This window comes from Lissotriton helveticus, chromosome 2_1 (assembly GCF_964261635.1).
Source record: "Lissotriton helveticus chromosome 2_1, aLisHel1.1, whole genome shotgun sequence".
Taxonomy (NCBI): domain Eukaryota; kingdom Metazoa; phylum Chordata; class Amphibia; order Caudata; family Salamandridae; genus Lissotriton; species Lissotriton helveticus.
The window spans coordinates 21,577,043-21,598,544 of record NC_136059.1 but is presented as its reverse complement, the minus strand read 5'-3'; the positions used below and the strand labels follow the sequence as shown (position 1 = coordinate 21,598,544).

The 21,502-nt window shown below is 51.8% G+C and overlaps 1 protein-coding gene across 1 annotated transcript in view; it reads right to left on the bottom strand.

Annotated features, from left to right (window-relative positions):
- LOC144817672 (uncharacterized) overlaps window positions 1-21,502 on the bottom strand; it is a 207,389-nt gene that overhangs the window by 156,326 nt on the left and 29,561 nt on the right. Inside the window, exon 2 of the mRNA XM_078674402.1 lies at window positions 13,200-13,285. The gene's annotated coding sequence lies outside the window, so the exon portion shown is untranslated. The remainder of the gene's footprint in view (window positions 1-13,199; window positions 13,286-21,502) is intronic.

Sequence of the window (21,502 nt, the reverse complement as noted above, 5' to 3'; positions counted from 1 at the left end):
GCCTCTGTGCTACATCGTGTGTAAGGAAACCTGTATCGAGGGACGAGCTAAGTAATAGGATGATGCTACAGCAACATCTCTTTAGGGATATAGACCTGGACTCAGATTAGCATGACTATAGGTTATTGCCTATGCAAGGGCAAAAGGAGGGTCTGTAGTACTGAAAATTCTGCACCCGTGTTCTTCACGTCATCATAGCATGACGATTTTGATACCAGAAGACCGAGAATGGCTAGTAGTCTATACACAAGCATTTTCGTCATGCTCGAGTGACGATTTCACTCTGAAACCGTAGTTTTCGTCCTGAACCCTCGGCTTCCATTTTGTGTACGGCAGCCATTTTGTGAGTTGCCCTCACATAGGCCAATGACTAAGAACAAACACGCTACTGAAGGACACGTACACCTTTGCTGACTTCCCTGTGACCTGGGCAAGCTGACTCCACTGCCCAAGGCCAAACCTGTTCGGTCAGTCCCTCTCCCAGTGGCCGAACAAGATAGTATCAGGCACAACATGCCATAAACCTTTCATCGCACACAAACCACGCCTAATCTTGCACACACCTGTCCCTGTTTCCTACTTTATGACTTGCTTTACGATGAGGAGGTGCCCGATTTTATTGGGGGTCCGTCGATATCTGATGAGAAAACTGGGCCTTGCCGGATAATTTATTGTGGGCTGGACAAACTGAAATATGGGCTTGTCATCATGACTCTGCTTTTTCCTTTGTAGTGAAAACATGTGAATGGTCAACCGAAATGTAAAGAATGTGTGCCTAAAGCTTAATATTTTGTATAAAAAGAGAAGGCTGGCTTTGTAAGATTGAGCAGTCTCCTGAGAATATACACCGTGTTGTACTTCTAGGACGCCTGTTACTTGGTTCAGTACCGGTTCTGAAAAACCCAGTACTTCACAGCTCACTGGGCCCTCCAGGCAGGAAGGCAGTCCGGTTCCTCCTGGCACCAGCATCAGCAGCCCCCTCAGGATCCTGGAACAGAACAACTTCTGTGGGGACCCAGCCCCATTTTTATACAGTAAATCCTTTGTCTGTAGGTGCAGGGTGGGGGCAGAACCTGTCGCAGCTGGTCTGTGAGCACTGCTGATGGGCTCAACCACCCTCTCTATTCACTGGCAGGGCTAGGGTCGTTAGTCGCACCACAGGGGGGCGGAGCCAGCATTGTCAGGAGAAAACCCAGCCTCATTCAGGACACAGGTACACTCCTCCCCAGCCATCAGCATGCTAATCTCCCACTCACCACCGGGCAGACCCACCCAGCCTTCCTGGAGCCAGGCTCACCAGCCAGCTCCAGCCAATCACACGCCAGGCATATTTTACACTAATATGCCAACTCCTAGAAGTGGCATTTGTACACAAGACACAATCATGCCACATGCACCATTGCGAAGCATTCACTCTCACGAGTTCGCACATACCAGACTCGAGCCTGTACACCCCACGCATCAGGAACTACCAGGGACACATACATTCCACATGCATTCCTATGGGAGGGCAGGCCTAGCTCATCACATGCACTCAAAGTGCGCACGCACTTTCCACTGGGACACAGTGAAAGTGCGCATAACCCAAAGATCACCATCACCAGGTCACCATTACAAGCAAAAAGTTTAGGGGTGAACCTGCCATAAGGGCCAAGTCCAACACAACCCCCCTTCCAGCCAAAACGCAGGGGAGAACAATCACCACCGTGATGGACTTCCCTGCTTGGGGCGATAGAACACGGACGCGGGCCCGCAACTGCAGGGACACCCTCCTGTTCTATGCCATGGTGAACCCATGGGATTCCTTCTCAACACACTGTCTGGACCAACTGGGCTACCCCACTGGTACTCCCGAGCTGTCCGCGGCCAGGACCAGGCCCTGGGCCACCCAGGTGCCACCGGTCCTTGCCTATTCGCAGAGCGGGGGGTAGTAACCCCTGGCATATAGGAGCCATTCTCCACTCTTCCTGTCTGCAAGACAGGACTAGACTGCCACTGGTTCTCCAGCCTAGGGCCTACAACCTCAGGTGGACCAGGAGTCTCGGGGAAGGCTCTCCTCCCCCTACCTCTTCTTCTAGGGTTCCTCCACCTCCGACGAGGGGTACACCTAGAACGCCATTCCAACCCAGGGCTAATCCACTCAGGTTGCACCGGGGTCAGAGGCGGGCTCTCCCAACCTCTGCACCCCCTTCCAGAGGTCTGCCCTCTCCCAACTGGAGAGGTTCCTCTGGAAGAAGAACCGGTCAGGACCCTGGTTACAGTCGTCCTACCCTTCAGGTCAGGCTGATCCTGAACCTGGCCTTCCAACCTCTGGTCTAAAACCTTCGGTGGAACAATTGCCTGGCACTCCAGGACTTCTGGGGATTCACACACAATCCCCCTGAGGCTAACAAATGACACATCTGTTGTGTGACTGTCTGTCTGGCGCAGATCTCCCGTCCCCTGTCCACCTGACAGTGGGCGGAGATCCCCCAGACCAGAAGTGGCACCACCCGGGTCCCCCCAAGAAGATCTAGCCCAACTGGCTAGTCCCTGGTCCACTGGTGCATCCACTGGGAAACTCATCCCCCAATCACTCCTCACGCTGGACTCCTGTACCCTCCCTACCGGAGCGGTACTGCCAGCCTCTAGAACCACAGGAGCTCTGTTTACAGACGCTCCAGGTCCTCTACTCACTAGGAGATCCTCCTCAAATGGACTAACAGGACAGCCTAGGTCCCCATCCTGGTGTTCCCTCAAGAAACCACCCAGGTTCTGAGACAGGGCTTCGGGCCTCTGGGGACTCTCAGCCACCCACTGACTCCTGCTCCACTGAGCCAGGTAGTCAGCCTCTCCACCCTTCTCACTATACTGGGACCTAGCTGGGCTACACTGCGCCTCTTCCACCTTGCTGGGCTGGAAGATCCCTGAACCACTACTTTTGGAGTCACTCACCAATGACTCTAGAGAACCTCTGGCCTTCACCCAACGGTCTGCTTCCGCGGCAAGCTGCTCTGAACAAGGAGACCCATATTCCAACAGGTGTTGGCGCAACTCTGGACAACAAACACTGAGCACCTGCTCTTTGACAATCATATCAAACAGTTTCTCAAAATCAGAGTCAGTGTGAACCTCTACCCAAGCCCACAGTGCTCCATGACATTCATCCTCAAACTTTTCCCAAGACTGGTGAGACAGTTTCCTACTGCCCCTGAATTTGAACCTATACTCCTCTTCCTGGGAAACAGGTACCAGACTAGGGGAACTGGGACTGGGATTTCCTACACTGAAATCTATAACGCTGCCACCACTGGACTCAACCCTCCCTGGGGAGCCCAGAAAATTAAAACTGCGCGCAGGGGATAGTCTACCCTCCAGAGCTACTTTGCCTCTGGTGGAGGCCCTCTCAGCCTCCTCTATCCTTTCCTGCACTAAGACCCTCTGAGTCTTAGCTGTTGCTTTCTAACGCCCAGCTGTGCCATAGCCTGGGCATGCTCTAACCTGAGCTTCTCTAAAGCCAGCTGGTGCTCCCTTTCTCTCCTCCTATCTTCCAGCTCCTCTGGGGACAGGAAAAGGGCTGAGGCGCTGCCTCCTACGCTGGACCCAGCAAGGGACTCCCTATCTATGGGGTCCTCACTATCTGCTGGCGTCCCTGTGCTATAATTTTCTTCCTCCTCCTCAGACTCTTCAGGGCTCCCCTCAGACCCACCACCCTCATGGTGTGAGACCCGGGCCCTCTCCTCACTGTGCTCACGCTCCCAGTCCTCCTTCTGCCATTGGATTAGGTTACCCCTAAGTTGGGACTGGTGGCTGACTCATTCACTGCAATGTCTCTCTCTTCACAAAACTCTCTCAGTTCATGCATAAACAGACCCCAGACATTAAAAGCAGACTCCATCCTGGCAGGATGCTCTCAGACACGTGCAACACAGGGGACTTAACTGTCAGAGCTGAAGCAAGACTACAAATTACAAAGGCATTCAGCAAGCTCTCTACCCCAGAGAACTCACACTCACTTGTTTAGTGCCACACACCATTCATCCACACACAACCCTCCCCTCGGACTGGTAAGGCAGTTTCTACCACCCCTGATTCCTCAACCTGACCACACGTGACACAGGTACTGACTCTGGGCGCAGGGTGGGGGACAAATGTACTGGACACAATTGCACAATGATACCTTCAGGAGAAGAAAATAATGGAACTTCATAAACAACAATCCCCTAAAATGTGGTCATCTAAAATGCAGAGTTTTGTAGTGTGGCCAGTTGCCACTGTGGTACAACGCAAACACAAATCCTTATCCTCACCGCTTGCCGCCAATGTTAGAAATGGGATCCCCGGCTGGCCAGGGCTTGCGCCAAAGTCAGTCAGAGACCACCACTCCTAAGTCAGGGCAAGGGAGTTACACGCCAAGATAACCCCTGCTCACCCTCTAGGTAACGTGGCGCGAGCAGCAAGGCTAAACTTGGAGGCGATGTGAGTTAAGTATTTGCGCACGCACCCCAGCAACAACAACCAAAGGCCCACCACAAAGGAAACTCCACACAAGGTTATATAAAAATAGCCTTTGTATTACACCAAAACACATTAGATAAAAACACACACTTTACAATGTGCCAAACTCACATAAGTCACCACCTGTGACTGTCCCTAGGTCAACTGGCCTTGTGGGGGCTAGGACGCCCTGTGTCCCAGTGTCAGGGGGCCTAAATGTGGCAGCTGCCCACGAAGTGCTGGGCAGCTGAAACAATGATGGGGCCAAAGGCGGGAGCCTCGCAGGCTCTGAAGAAATAAATTGTCCCCCTGAGCCTCTCAGGGCTCTAGACACAACTGTGGCGCTTTTGAGCCTCTCTGGGCTCGTGAAATAAATAGCGCCTGGAGCCTTCTGTGGAGTCCCCCCTCTGGGGACTCAAGAGAAACAACTGCCCCTGGAGATGCTGGAGCGGCCCTCTGCCAACTGGGGCCGCTCAACAGGGAAAGGAAACTGCCCCCGGAGCCTAGTGGCTCCAACAAACAAATGCCGCCTTGGATCGTGGAGCCTCGACAAGCTCTGGCAGCAACTGCGGTGGGGGTGGGGCCCCTCCCTCTGGGGGGCTCAACTCGAAATTGCCCCACGAGCCTCAGGGCTCGAAATCACAGCACTGCACCAAGGGGGTGGCGGGCACCGGCAATGTGCCCCGACGCCTCCCCCTCTTCCCAGTGTAGCACGGGGCCCTCCACTCACCGTGTCTGTGGCGGGGCTCCTCTCTTTCGTGCTCCGCCCGGGGCACACGTCCAGTCTCCTTGGTAGGCACCTCAGCGGGACACACCGGGGCTCTCTCTCTTCATCGGGAGCCCCGGAGGAGACGGCCCCTTCCTGTTTCTGGCTGCGGGGGTGGGACTTCGGGGTTGCTACAGGCCTGGCCACGTCCTGCTGCAGCTTGCCTGACTTCCGGTCTGGCAGCCAATGGCAGCGCAACCTCTTGGTCGAGCCTCCAGGCTCCGGGGCGCGCTGCTAAGACGAACACGATGAATTTCGAGGGGCAATGCCGGGTGGGCACCGGCTCCCTTCAAAATACACGAGGAATCGAGGTGGGCACTCGATTGGGGCAGCAACACAGCACGCAGGCAAAAGATGCCGGGTGGGCACCGGCCAAAGCACCCAGAGCGCTCCCAAGCGCTAAATGAAATTTAAAGCGCTCCCTGCGCTAAAATGGTAAATAAAGCGCTATTAAGCGCTGGGTCACAACAAAGCGCTCTCAAGCGCTTGAAGGCAATCAGAAGCGCTCCCAGGCGCTAGGGGCCAGCCCAAGTCCAGGAGAAGGTCCCTCTGCAGAGCAAGGCAAGGGTGGGCCAGGGGCCAGCTCACTGGGCCCTCCAGGCAGGAAGGCAGTCCCAAGTGGCGGTTCCTCCTGGCACCAGCAGCAGCAGCCCCCCTCAAGTAGGATCCAGGAACAGAACAACTTCTGTGGGGACACAGCCCCATTTTTATACAGTAAATCCTTTGTCTGTAGGTGCAGGGTGGGGGCAGAACCAGTTGCAGCTGGTCTGTGAGCACTGCTGATGGGCTCAACCACCCTCTCTATTCACTGGCAGGGCTAGGGTCGTTAGTCGCACCACAGGGGGGCTGAGCCAGCATTGTCAAGGGAAAACCCAGCCTCATTCAGGGCACAGGTACACTCCTCCCCAGCCATCAGCATGCTAATCTCCCACTCACCACCGGGCAGACCCATCCAGCCTTCCTGGAGCCAGGCTCACCAGCCAGCTCCAGCCAATCACACGCCAGGCATATTTTACACTAATATGCCAACTCCTAGAAGTGGCATTTGTACACAAGACACAATCATGCCACATACACCATTGCGAAGCATTCACTCTCACGAGTTCGAACATACCAGAATCGAGCCTGTATACCCCACGCATCAGGAACTACCAGGGACACATACATTCCACATGCATTCCTATGGGAGGGCAGGCCTAGCTCATCACATGCACTCAAAGTGCGCACTCACTTTCCACTGGGACACAGTGAAAGTGCGCAAAGACCAAAAATCACCATCACCAGGTCACCATTAAAAGCAAAAAGTTTAGGGGTGAACCTGCCATAAGGGTCAAGTCCAACAGACAGGCAGTCTTTGCCTGGGAGGGGATGGACAGGCAGTCTTTGCCTGGGCGGGGATGGGCAGGCAGTCTTTGCCTGGGAGGGGGTGGACAGACAGTCTTTGCCTTGGGAGGGGGGGGGGATGGACAGGCAGTCTTTGCCAGGGAGGGGATGGGCAGGAAGTCTTTGCCTGGGAGGGGATAGACAGGCAGTCTTTGCCTGGGAGGGGATTGACAGGCAGTCTTTCCCAGGGAGTAGATGTTCAGGCAGTCTTTGCCTGGGAGGGGATGGACAGGCAGTCTTTGCCACGGAGGGGATGGGCAGGCAGTCTTTGCCTGGGAGGGGATGGACAGACAGTCTTTGCCTTGGGGGGGAGGGATGGACAGGCAGTCTTTGCCAGGGAGGGGATGGGCAGTGCAGTCTTTGCCTGGGAGGGGATAGACAGGCAGTCTTTGCCTGGGAGGGGATTTACAGGCAGTCTTTCCCAGGGAGTGGATGTTCAGGCAGTCTTTGCCTGGGAGGGGATGGACAGGCAGTCTTTGCCTGGAAGGGGATGGGCAGGCAGTCTTTGCCAGGGAGGGGATGGGCAGGCAGTCTTTGCCTGGGAGGGGATGGGCAGGCAGTTTTGGACTTGCAGGGGATGGGCAGGCAGTCTTTGCCAGGGAGGGGGTGGACAGGCAGTCTTTGCCAGGGAGGGGGTGGACAGGCAGTCTTTGCCTGGAAGGGGATGGTCAGGCAGTCTTTGCCAGGGAGTGGATGGGCAGGCAGTCTTTGCCTGGGGAGGGGATGGGCAGGCAGTCTTTGCCTGGGAGGGGGTGGGCAGGCAGTCTTTGCCTGGGAGGAGATGGCCAGATAGTCTTTGCCAGGGTGGGGATGGGCAGGCAGTCTTTGCATGGGTTGGGATGGGCAGGCAGGCTTTGCCCGGGAGGGGATGGGCAGGCAGTCTTTGCCTTGGGGGGGGGGGGGGGTTGGACAGGCAGTCTTTGCCAGGGAGGGGATGGGCAGGCAGTCTTTGCCTGGGAGGGGATGGACAGGCAGTCTTTGCCTGGGAGGGGATGGACAGGCAGTCTTTGCCAGGGAGTGGATGGGCAGGCAGTCTTTGCCTGGGAGGGGATGGACAGGCAGTCTTTGCTTGGGAGGGGATGGGCAGGCAGTCTTTGCCAGGGAGGGGATGGGCAGGCAGTCTTTGCCTGGGAGGGGATGGGCAGGCAGTTCTTGCCTTGCAGGGGATGGGCAGGCAGTCTTTGCCAGGGAGGGGGTGGACAGGCAGTCTTTGCCAGGGAGGGGGTGGACAGGCAGTCTTTGCCTGGGAAGGGATGGGCAGGCAGTCTTTGCCTGGGAGGGGATGGGCAGGCAGTCTTTGCCTAGGAGGGGGTGGGCAGGCAGTCTTTGCATGGGTTGGGATGGGCAGGCAGTCTTTGCCCGGGAGGGGATGGGCAGGCAGTCTTTGCCTGGGAGGGGATGGGCAGGCAGTCTTTGCCCGGGAGGGGATGCACAGGCAGTCTTTGCATGGGAGGGGATGGACAGGCAGTCTTTGCCTGGGAGGGGATGGACAGGCAGTCTTTGCCTGGGAGGGGATGGACAGGCAGTCTTTGCCTGGGAGGGGATGGACAGGCAGTCTTTGACTGGGAGGGGATGGACAGGCAGTCTTTGCCAGGGAGGGGGTGGGCTGGCAGTCTTTGCCTGGGAGGGGATGGACAGGCAGTCTTTGCCAGGGAGGGGGTGGACAGGCAGTCTTTGACTGGGAGGGGATGGACAGGCAGTCTTTGCCAGGGAGGGGATGGACAGGCAGTCTTTGCCTGGGAGGGGATGGACAGGCAGTCTTTGACTGGGAGGGGCTGGACAGGCAGTCTTTGCCAGGGAGGGGGTGGTCTGGCAGTCTTTGCCTGGGAGGGGATGGACAGGCAGTCTTTGCCAGGGAGGGGGTGGACAGGCAGTCTTTGCCTGGGAGGGGATGGACAGGCAGTCTTTGCCTGGGAGGGGATGGACAGGCAGTCTTTGACTGGGAGGGGATGGACAGGCAGTCTTTGCCAGGGAGGGGGTGGGCTGGCAGTCTTTGCCTGGGAGGGGATGGACAGGCAGTCTTTGCCTGGGAGGGGATGGACAGGCAGTCTTTGCCAGGGAGGGGGTGGGCTGGCAGTCTTTGCCTGGGAGGGGATGGGAAGGCAGTCTTTGACTGGGAGGGGATGGACAGGCAGTCTTTGTCTGGGAGGGGATGGGAAGGCAGTCTTTGACTGGGAGGGGATGGACAGGCAGTCTTTGCCAGGGAGGGGGTGGGCTGGCAGTCTTTGCCTGGGAGGGGATGGACAGGCAGTCTTTGCCTGGGAGGGGATGGGCAGGCAGTCTTTGCCAGGGAGGGGGTGGACAAGCAGTCTTTGCCAGGGAGGTGGTGGACAGGCAGTCTTTGCCTGGGAGGGGATGGGCAGGCAGTCTTTGCCAGGGAGGGGATGGACAGGCAGTCTTTGCCTTGGGAGGGGAAGGACAGCCAGTCTTTGCCTGGGAGTGGATGGACAGGCAGTCTTTGCCTTGGGAGGGGATGGACAGGCAGTCTTTGCCTGGGAGGGGATGGACAGGCAGTCTTTGCCTATGGAGGGGAAGGACAGCCAGTCTTTGCCTTGGGGCTGGGGGGGATATAATGCATACTTTGCACAATATCTGGATAGATTCAAAACTGAAATACATGGTCAAGATGTATTTATTAACTTTTTTTTTAATGAAATTTTTCGCGAGGCTCAAATCCCCTCCCCCTTCAAGTGCCTAAATCACCAAAACGTGTTCGATATAAGATTATGAATTGGTTTTTCAAAAGACGGGATGCCATGCTCAAAAGATACTCTCTCCAGCAGTTTGATTTAATGACTCCCTTAATGTATGTCTTCGTCTATATAGGGATTAAAATTGGATCAGAAATCGTTGTAAATTGGTATCGCGCTGGGTTTAATACATTATGAGATTTCTTAAGGGATGGATCGTGGATAACTCAGGGAGAGATGCTACGATTAATTCAGGGACATTTTTTGTTAATAGGCTCTTACATTTTGATTTATAAAATTTTGGAACAATTGGACCTAAGGTATATCAGCACCCCCACTCAGTTATGGAATGATCTTTTTTTGATTCCACGGGATAGAAAAACCGCGGAATGGAAACGTTGCCTGGCACAGAGTATCGAGGAGGATATGAGCTTAAAAGCAATTAAAAAATGGCAGGAACAAGAGAACCATGGCTTACCCCTTAAAACCTGGAAGACCATAAATAAATTCAATTTTAGTGTATTGAGAGGTTCTAACTGGCGTAGAATGCTATTTTTTAGTAAATGGCTTTTATATCGCACTCTGGCTGTCATTGCCAAAATGTATGTTAACACTTCAGCTAACTGTTTTCAGATGCCAGCAATTTGCTCCAGCCAATTGGTCTCATATAACTGCATATTGTCCCAAAATGATTCCATTCTGGAATGAGATTTTCGCTTTTCTTCAAACTTACTATAAGATTAGGATTATTTACAATGTTAAATTAATGTTGTATGGTTATGATTCCGATCTCGAACTAGTAGACCACTTGGTAAAATTGGTGTATATAGTAACGGCAGTGGCAAGGTCCTTGATATTACAGAATTGGCAGTCAATACAAGTTCCTTTTGTTCCCGGAATGGCTTCAAAAAATGAAGAAAGTTAGAAAGAGTGAATCTTTGTATGCACAACGAATAGGGGGGATGAGAAAGTTTGATAAAATTTGGAGATTATTTTGATTAATTATGGACAAATGTACTAAGACTAAAAAGTATGCTTTTCCTGCTTTTGTGTTTGTAATTTTCGTATATTTTGCTATTTGCTTTTAATTCTTTTCTGTATATTCGGTTTCTATGACCCTAAAAAATATATAAATATAAAAAAAAAAAAAAATTGGGGCTGTGCGCAGTTCTATTCACTGGGAGCTACGACTCCCATAAAGCGCGAGTAATGTCTTTTCCGCGATCCGATTTGGACAAAACACTGGGAGTGGGATCCCAATCTCCAGCGCACCTTGACCCACAATTTCGAAGGTAACTTTTGTCACTACGTAGTCTTCTTCAAAACATGTTTTTTAAACACTTGGTCTATTCCTAAGCCGGCTCTGTTCCATTCCGGGTCGATAGAACTCCGACGGGGACGTCATCTCTATTGGTGAGGTGGAAGCACGGCGTGCGTACAATTAAAGGTAGGGACTACATGTTCCAGGTACAAGTGGGACGGCAGTGCCGTTTTATGCGTAGAAACGTCAACACACGTTTGATGTTTGAAATCAGTCAATATGATGAGACGCGCAAGAAGGGAATTCTGCCTCTTTAATGGTGAGCGGGTAGGGGGCCTTTTGACCACTCCATTCCTTGAATTACTTTACGAAATGGGCCTTAAACTAAAAAGATTTGTATGTTTTTTCATACAGAAGTAATTACGGACTAAAGGTGCTCGGCCCCGACTGTTTAGCTTAACGGAGCCTTTTCAGACAAACGCCGGAGGGCGTCGAAGGTATGTGCTTGTGTTACGTGTCCTATAATAGCAGTATTAGGGAATCAGTTACGTGGAGTTAAACTTGCGTTTTGGGTTATCCAACTGGATGCAGGGGCGGCCTTAGGCATGTGCAAGCTGTGCACCTGTACAGGGCCACCAAACCCCAGGGGCCACCATGCCAATATATATCCTTAATATAATAATCCTCTGAGGATGGATACATATTTGTGTGGCGGCCCCTGGCAGGGATTTGGCGGCTCTGTTCCACTTCCAAACACCCTGACCTCCCCCCAACCCCTTTCTTCACTGGCCTCCACGCTCCACCCTGCCCGGACCCCCTCTTCCGGGGCCCCCTACCCACGCTCCCTGCCCTGGGCCGCCATGATCCTAGAGCTGCCTCTGCTGGACGCCGCTGATCTGTACATTTCCGCCATTAGAGGAAACCAATTAATGAATCTCTCAACTTAGGGCTCTTCAAGTAAGTCCAGAGAGCATGTGGGGTTCCACCAGACGTAAAACTAATGGACTGTTTAAAATTATTGGTGTGGGATTATTTCCTTCTTTTTTCTGTTTAGAATCATTCTTCACAACCCCGCGTCTTGGATTGTTCGACCATTGGATGTATTCTAATTAGGTAAGAGATAGCAGAGGTGGCTATTGGCGTGTGAGCTCGCTAGTGACTTGGTTAAGGCAATAGTTATATCCTTTTCAGTGTTTGTTTTTTTGCAGATATGTTTGGTCCTGATGAGAACCCCAAGAACAAGGGGGTTCGAAACGCATAGACCACGTTGTTGTATGTGTTTTTGACCCCATTGTGAATAGTGTGTATGTTGCCTGTTTAGAGTGAATGTTTGTGTTGAAGTGTTTGAATGAAAGTGGAAGTTATTTACCCCTCTTTTTTTATTCATTGAACTTTGTGCACTCACAATTAATTTAAGCCCATCACATGTACTAAGTGTTTCTTTTGAGATATAAATTTAAAAAAGTTTGCTATTCAAATAAAAGCTATTAATGAGCGTAAGGAATGGATGTATTGATTGATGGTTCTTGCATCCCTTGATTGAAATGTCTTAAAGTTTAGAGCAGTATTGGCATTTTCCTTGGTTGTTGGTTTTAAGACCTAAAACATGCTTCTAACCCCTGCATCATTAGACAAAAGATCACAATATTGAAAAAAACAAAAGGAAAACAATATTTTAGTGACATCCCTAAACAACAAAACTCAAGCAGTATGTTAGCCCAGACTTTCATGCTGCTGCCTTATGTAACAAAGATACATTGTATTGACCCCTTCAGGAAGAAATAAAAATGACTCTTTCACTCACCTTTTCCTTTCTTTGAATGGCATTTAGTTTGTGGTTACAAATGTGTTTTTTCAGTGTTTATATGTTTACACTGGGGATGGCTATTTTCCTTCCGGTGGGGTTTTATCAGTTATTATAGCTTTAAACCTAAAACCGGACAGTCTAACTATACTATTTAGTAGACTGGAAAGGTTACGGCCCAGAAGAACGAACATGGGAACCTCTAGCTAATCTACAAAATGCACCTAGAATAGTGAAATCCTTTCATGCACGCTATCCTGATAAACCTAAACCCATTCCTTTGGTCTAAGGGGGGGGGGGGTTTGAGAGGGGGTACTGTCATGATTCTGACACAACATCCTTAATTGCTTTTCATAGGCAGTAGGAGTACGGCGGCGACTTCATTACCCCAAATAAAACCCACTCCTGTCCCGTGCAACCTGCACTCCATAATGTTACTTGGGATTTATGTTTATAATGTATTGTTATGATTTAATGTAAAACACACTGTGTGCTATTGTTCGTTTGATTGCTTATGTATGCAGGAATACAGGAAGTTATTAAACAATGCGGTGTGTCAAATGTTTGAACATTCACTGAACTTTGTAATATTGTAAAAACTTTAGAATTGCTAGGTTTTGAAATTGCCATCCAAGAAAAAACACTCGCGATCTGTCTAGCATTCCGAACAGTTCCGCAGCCTAGAAACAAAGACGCTGCACACAGAAGACGTGCAATGTGCGCGCTAGAGATCGGGTGTAGCCAGACTATAAATAGCCACACCCGTCTTCCAGAAATTGCTTAGCCTTCCAACGGAGCAGAAAGAAGACATCGTCTTACCTGTTCTTCGCTGTTTCTTCTCGTCTTCACCTTGTTCAGAAAACGACTTCACAAGATTTATTTTCTGAATTCCTTGATCTCCGACCCTGGGAAAGACAAAAAGACAACAGGAAAGCTAAGTGAACAGTTTCTTTATTTTTCATGGCGCCCATCGCAAGACAGCATAAATAAGAAACGTAAAGACTAATTTTTGGAACGTTTTCTTCAAGGAAGCCTAAAGAATTTAGCACATTATTTAACTTGATAGTTTTGGTTATGTCTACATTATTGTAATTTCTTTAAAGCATCACATGGCGGATATCTACATGATTGGGACAAAACAGTGCAGTAAGTTTATTTGTTAGAATTCTAATTTAAAAGACAACAAGTAAGTAAAGAAAGTCAGTAACTAATACATGATTTTTTGTTATAGCCTCAAGAAATAACCCATCACAAGATTCTTGACTGAGGCGCATTTACCAGGTGTTAGAAATGGCGATTTCCAGTTGGCTAAGGCTTGCGCCAAAGCCAGGCAGAAACCACCATTCTACGTCAGGGTAAGGAAGTCACTTGCCAAGATAACCACTGCTCACCCTCTTGGTAGCTTGGCATGAGCAGTCAGGCTTATATCAGAGGCGATGTGTAAAGCTTTTGCGCGTGCACCCAGCAACAACACCCAAGGCCCACCACAAAGGAAACTCCACACAAGGTTATATGTAAAAATAGCCTTTGTATTATACCAAACACATTAGATAATAAACACACACTTTACAATGTGCCAGCGGCACGGGCAGAATTTACAGGGGATTATATACACAGGACAGGGCCACAGGGACCACTGTCAGGAATAAGCACTTTTAAAACTAGCACTTGGTAAAATTAGCACTTTGTAGGAATAATGCTTAGCACATAGAACATATAATAACTGTAGCACCAAATAACAAATGTAGCACACAACCAGTAACCACTGGTAAAAGGTAAGTACCACCTACGCAACCCTAACCACCTTAGGAAAATATCACGCAGGGAACCATGTACTCACTAATATAACTATACTAGGTAAAACAACCTTCTAAGTATGGAAACACATTCAGAGGTATAGGCAAGCAGCTTGGCACATGATGCATAAAAACACAAGTAATCACAAGTTGCGCAAAGATCACATAAGGCACGTGTAACGGGGTGGTACGACCCTCTACACCGGACATGGACAACGGGACTCCCCCGGGAGCTCTTACCATCCCCACCCTGTTTGTTCCCTGTTACAGAACGAACTTCCCTCTGTTGATTTCAATATCGGAACCTCCGAAGAACAGGAGGAACCATGGCCCTTTAACTGGAGATCTGAAGAAGAGTGGGCGGGGCTACCAGTGGAAGAGGCAGCGTTAAATGCGGAAGCCGGAAGGGAGAAGGTATTCTTGTACACCAGGAGGGCGAGAGTTGGAGAGTAGAGTTGGAAGAAGAGCGTGGTGAAGAGAGGAGGAAAAGACCGGAGGAAGAATCGAGGAGAGCGGAAGCCGTACCATCACCGGAGGAAACGCCAGGAGGCCAACGTCCCCACGAGCCGCCATGCCACACGCCCAGGGGAGGTGTGAGAAGTTGGCCTGATGTGCAGTGTTCACTATTCTAGTGATCACTATATATCAGTCCAAACAACCCTTATTGATGATTGGTTGTAAGTCAACCTTATAGACCAGCTATCCTAGTAGCATGGATACGAGCAGTCTAAGGCTAAGACTCTAGAGGGCGTGTTAAGCCAGCTGTTTTACCATCACATTACCCCTTGAACACCCAGTGAAAGGACACCACACAAGTGTTATGAAAATAAACAGTGTATTTATTAGAATCACAACAACCCTGTACTCTTTATGAGGACAGGGTGCTAGGCACACAACAAAACTCTTACGAAAATACTTAAGTTAGCACGTTATCCACAAATGCCCGAGGGGCACGAAAAACCATATACTTTAAAAGTGGAATGCGAAATTACTAGCAGGTAAGTACAGTACTAATAGGCTTTGGAATCGCTAGGACTTGACTAGGGAATCGTTAGATTACTTCTAGGAGACCTAGGGGACTCGGGTGCATAGTGTGCACTCTCACGCGGGATGCGGGACAAAGTCTATGGAAGCTAGTAAAGGCAAAGTTAGTGTTCACGGGCGAACCCGACCTGGTAGGGAGAAAACGACAGTGGATCCTGACCCTTGGATAGTGAGGCTATGCTGGGACACCGAAGTGCCGAAGTTACCTAGCCCAGGGGCTGCAGCTGCATAGGTCTGAAAAGACGTCGGGGATCTCGTTGCCGGACCAGGAGCCTGGAAGAAGGAAGTTGCTGGCAGGCGACCAGTGAAGGAAAGTTCAATGGATCCCAGCCTGGATCAAGGAAGAAGAAAACCTGAAAGCAGAGGGGACCAAGTTCTTGAATCACTAGCCAGTGATTAAGTGGGCACCAGGATGGCACCGGGCGAAGTCACCGCAGTCAGGTGAGTGGGCGCTGCTGGGCTCTGCAGTCTCTCGGACCAGGAGGCGTTGTCGGCGACCAGGATGGAGGTGTGAGCTGTCCCACGAAGGTTCATGCTGTCGACGTCGCTGGACCCAGGATTGGGCAACAAGTCTTGGCAAATGCAAGGCCCACGCGGTGGACCTAAAATGGCGTCTTGGGCGGACCAGGAGGGTCCAGGGTACTTCTCCGATGGAGGGAAGCAAGGGCCAGTCTGGAGCAACCAGACCAGCAGCAGTGATGTCGTCGGGCGTCGTTCAGGAGGCCACAAGCCAGCGGGCTAGTAGCCAAACAACGCGGTGAGCAGCAAAAAGCAGAAGGGCCCCACGCCGATCGTGGAGATGCTGGGGGGCTGCTCTTCGGTGCTGGAGCTGCTCAGGGTGGGGGCTTCTCGGACCCCAAAGCACTCACCAGGAAATTACTCGGCGGGCTTGCTGGAAAGAAGTCGTGCAGTCTTGCAGATAGCCGGTCCCTCGAGGTCTCGTCGCACCCACGGTTCTCAGCTGGGCTGTAGAGGTGGGTAGAGGTCAGAGGTGCCAGGGAAGCCGGTTCTCGTCGAGCTGGGCAGTCGGATTCGGGAGGAAGGACTTGCAGCAGACCGCAGTGTTCTTTAGATGGTGCCTGCGGATGCAGGGTGACTACTCCTTAGTCACAAGGGAGAAATCTTAGGAAGAAGTCTTGAGTTCCTTTCGTAGAAAGTAGTTTCAGGATTCAAAGATGATCTGATTTGGAAGGGGGCCAGTTCCTACCTTTATCCTGTAAAAAGGGGCTGGCACGCGACTAAGTCCTGCCCTATGGGTGGGACTAGGAGGGGGGGTGGTTACACCCACTTCCTTGGTGGGCTTTTCCCCAGCACAGGGTCTGGAGTGACCCTGGAACTGGTTCCAGCCAGCCTATGCACAGTGAGCACCGGGGTGCCACGTGCAGTCACCTTCCTCTAAAGCCCTGCCTACCTACAATACACAAAACCCTGTCTGGGACGGTGCTGGCACCGCCCCTGGCAGGAAACCCTTTGTCCTTATCTCCTGCTCTGGGAGGACTCCCAGCAGCAGGAGGGCAGACTTGTGTCTCGGTGGCAGCATCCATTTTGTGGAGCTGAGGCTCTGTTTGACTTTAACCGGGGTTAGGGGTTACATACATGTCGTGTCCCTCTAGAAGGGTGGAATGCTAACCCCGTCGCCAGAATTGGCGAGGGGTTAGTATTCCAATTCGTATGACACCTTACTCGACATGTTTTGATAAAGCGATACCAGAGTTGGCATATAACCGCGAGGATTATAATGCACTTAAGAGTATATGGTATGCGATATCATGGAAACGGCTAAGGGATGGATCCCGAAAGCCGCAGACAGGCTCATGTCATGCCAGAGCACCATCTCACACGATTCGAAGCACTCTGCCTTCAGGATTGTTAAGGCCTGCCATAGGAGTGACTGATAGGAGATCTGTGTGTCCATTTTAGGGTTAGATATAGGTATACTATATCTAAAGCAAAGGGTGAGTACACCACCTTGCCCCAGCTGTCGTGCAGCCAGTTGTGTCAGTTTAGTTAGTCAGCCCAGGGGTGGCATAATACATGCTTCAGCCCCTGGGAGACTTCTGGGTACACCTCAGCCCTGGGTACAGGGACTTGGAGAGGGCCCAGTGCCAATTCAGTACCTGAGTACAATTTGGATAGAGAGAACAGCTAGGCTGTGGGTCTGATTAGCAGGCCCACAGCCAGGGAAAGTCGTAAACCAGTGCAGCAAAAAGCAAAAATCTGGGTGATCATAGGATTGCAGACCCTACTCTCCTACAGGAGGTGTGTGGCTAATTCAGGTACGGAGGCGAGTGGCGGGTTGGGTCGGGAGGAAGGGCAGTTCTGCCGAGTGATTGGGATCCCCCCGTCCCGGTGTACCCTTACCCCTGAGCACTAAACCCCTCGACGCACGAGAGCATTGAGTTTTGCACTTCGGGAACGTCCTCACTCCTTTTCCCGTCAACATCACGAGTACCAGACCTTCCCCTGACCCCCTTCCTTCTTTGTGTTTTCCTTTGCGAGTGGCGCCCCGGACGAGGATCAGCCCCTAACGAGGAGGAGCCCCGAGGGACTGCGCAGAACAGATCCATCTAAACAGAAAGCCCGTCCGAGGAGCCGAAGCCGATCCCCCAGACGGGATCTGTGGGAAGACCCAATGATTTGTTGTATAGACAAGGTCAGAAAGACGGCCCCTCTCAGCTCCTGGTGCCACTCTCTTTCCAAGAGCAAGTGCTGTTTTTCTCACATAGCCACTTGGTGGCCGGACATACGGGTGCTGAGAAGACCACCCAGAGCCTGCTAAGGCATTTCTATTGGCCCGGAATATACAAAGACGCCTCTGTGTACTGCCGGGAGTGCGAAATATGTCAACAGAAAAATATGATAAAACCTCCGTTGGTCCCTTTACAACCATTACCAATCATCGGGAAACCGTTCGAGAGAGTCGGGAAGGACCTCATCGGGCCCTTACCCAAGACCAAGAAGGGGTACCAACACATCTTGGTAGTGGTCGACTAGGCCACCAGGTTCCCAGAGGCCTTCCCGCTAACAGCAACCACCTCCATGCAAGTCTCGGACAGAATGATTGAACTATTCAGTCGGGTCGGATTCCCTAAAGAGATCCTGACGGACCAAGGAACCCCATTCGTGTCCCGCCTTATGAAAGAAGTTTGCACCAACTTGGGGATACAGCAGATCCGCACATCGGTATACCATCCACAGACGGACGGTCTGGTGGAACGGTATAACAGGACGTTAAAAACCACCCTTAGAAAAATGTTAGAAGTCAGCGGTATGGATTGGGACCAGTTATTGCCTCTAGCTCTATATGCCATAAGGGGTCAGACGCAGAGCAGCCAGGGCGTCTCTTCATTTGAATTATTATACGGCAGACAGCCTCGTTCCCTTTTAGAAATGACACGGGAAGCATGGGAGCGGGAGATTCTAGAAGAAACAACCAAAACCTTGGAATACGCCCAGAATCTGAAATCAAAACTGGGAAGACTGCGGGATCTTGCCTACACCCACCTTGAAAAGAGCCAAACCCGACAGAAAAACGCCTACGATAAAGGGAAGAAATGGAGACATCTGAAAGAGGGTGATTGGACCCTGGTGCTGCTCCTATCGTCTACCCAGAAGTTTAGAGCGGAATGGGTCGGTCTTTACAGGGTGCTGTTGACTATCGGGCGGACCAGTTATAAGCTGAAAATGGGTCCCAACAAGACCCAGATATACCACATCAATCTGTTGAAAAAATGGCTTGGACCCCTTCCATCGGGAGTGAACCTGACGAACCGTTCCCCGACAACGTCCCCAGTGTGCTCCATATTCCAGTTGGTGATTAACGATGAGCTGGATGAACAAAAGAACCAAGAACTACAAAAAACTCTCTGTTGGACTTGGCCCTTCTGCCAGGTTCACCCCTAAGCTTTTTGCTTTTAATGGTGACCTGCTGATGGTGATTTTTGGGTTCTGCGCACTTTCACTGTGTCCCAGTGGAAAGTGAGTGCGTGGAGTAAGGTTTGCCTGCCCTCCCATAGGAATGCATGGGGAATGTATGTGTCCCTGGTAGTTCCTGATGCGTGGGGTGTGCAGGCTCGAGTCTGGTATGTGCTGACTTGTGTGATTGAATGCTGCGAGATGATCTATGCGGCGTGTATGTGTCTAGTGTGGAAGTGCCACTTCTAGACAATGGTGTGCGTGTGCAGTAAGTATGCTGGCGCGTGATTGGCTGAAGCTGGCTGGGGAGCCTGGCTCCAAGAGTCTGTGTGGGTCTGCCCCGGTGGTGAATGGAGAGATTAGCATGCTGATGTGAGGGAGGGGCTGTACCTGGGTCCTGAATAGGGCTGGGCTTTACCCACACAATGCTGGCTCCACCCCCTGTGGTGCGTCTAACGACCCTAGCCCTGCCAGTGAATAGAGTGAGGGGCTGAGCACATCAAGAGTGCTCACCAACCAGCTGCGACTGCTTTTACCCCTCTTCCTGTGCCAGAACAAAGGATTAAGTGGTATAAGAAGGGGCTGTGTCCCCTAACAAAATGTTCTTTCCTGATCCTACTTGAGGGGGGCTGCTGCTGCTGCTGGTGCCAGGAGGAACCGCCACTTGGACTGCCTCCCTGCCTGGAGGGCCAGTGAGCTGGCCCATGGCCCAGCCTTTCCCCCCCCTGCCTTGCTGCATTCCATGAGGACTATTTGCTGGACCTGTGTGTTGTCTTCTGTAGCGCTGGGGAGCGCTTTATTTCCTTCTAGCGCTTAGGAGCGCTTTATTTTGTTCCTGTCTGGAAGCGCTTTATTTGTGCTTGGGGCGCTGGAAGCGCTTGATTTCCCTTGGGCGCTTGAGAACGCTTTGTTTAAGTTCGCTAGCGCCTGGAAGCGCTTGATTTGGCACGTAAGCGCGTGGTAGCGCTTTTGTTCCATGTCCGAGGGTGCCCGCTTTGTATTTAATTACCGGGTTTCCTTGCCTGAGAATCGCCGCCGCCCGGCCGGAAGTCAGGCAGGCCGGGGGCGGAACTGCGGGACAGCAGGAAGAGGCCAGGAGCCCACCCTGCCCCTCTGGAAGCTGCCGAGGAGTCCAAGCCGGAGGAAGAGACCGGGTGGAGCCGTCCTGGGAACGGCAGGGAGAGCCCTGCACAGAGGAGAAGAACAGCGCCGGAGACGAGACCGGAGAGTGTTTCCCAGAAGAGGGGGGGCGTCCGGGCACATTGCCGGTGCCGCTCCGCCCCTCCAGTGCAAGGGCCTTACCGCAATTACGAGTCCCCCAGGGAGGGACTCCACCGGCCCCCCCTTGACTCAGAGTCCACGAGGGACTCCAGCAAAAGGGGCAGTTAGTAGTTCAGAGCCCAGTGGGGCTCAGGGGAGTCTCGCAGCATTCAGGATAGAGCGGCCCCGGCAGACAGCGGGCCGCTCCGCTATCCAGGGGCATACCTTGTTCAAGAGCCACGGAGGCTCTAGGGTCTCATTTGTCTTCCGGGTCCCCCGTGAGGGACCCCAACAATCCGCAGGCGCACAGGGTCGAGCGGTCCCAGCTGGTAGCAGGGCCGCTTTCCCCCCCACGCGGAGGCATTCACTCTGCAGAGCCCAGAGGGGCTCGAGGGGCATTGTTTTGGTTAGAGCCCAGAGAGGCTCACAGCCCCCATTGTTGTTTCAGAGCCACGGAGGCTCGAGGGGGCATTTGTTTGTTTAGAGCCCAGCGAGGCTCCCACGTTGGTCCCATCCTTGTCTTCACAGCTGCCCAGCACTTCGTGGGCAGCTGCCACATTTAGGCACCCCTGACATTTGGGACACAGGGCGTCCTAGCCCCCACAAGGCCAGTTGGCCTAGGGACAGTCACAGGTGGTGACTTATGTGAGTTTGGCGCAATTGTTCTTACACCTCTGAATGTTTTTAGGCATCATGTGCTTTTCTTCCCTGCACCTCTGAATGTGTTGTTATGCGTCATGTGCCTTGTTCTTACACCTCTGAATGTGTTGTTTATGCATCATGTGTTCTCCTGTGCTGCACCTCTGAATGTGTTTTGATGCATCATGTGCTTTGTTCTCACACCGCTGAATGTATGTTTATGCATCATGTGTTTTGTTCCCAGGCCTATACCCCTAAATGTATTGTGATGCTTAGGTGTTTGTTTTTCTCCTAGTACAGGTGGTGCTAGGGAGGTCCTGGTTCCCTGCGCAATATTTTCCTAAGGTGGTTAGGGTTGCGTAGGAGGTACTTACCTGTTACCAGTAGTTACTGGTTGTGTGCTACAGTAATTTTACATTCTATGTTCTATGTTCTAAGTGATATTCTAAGTGCTAAGTTCTAAAAGTG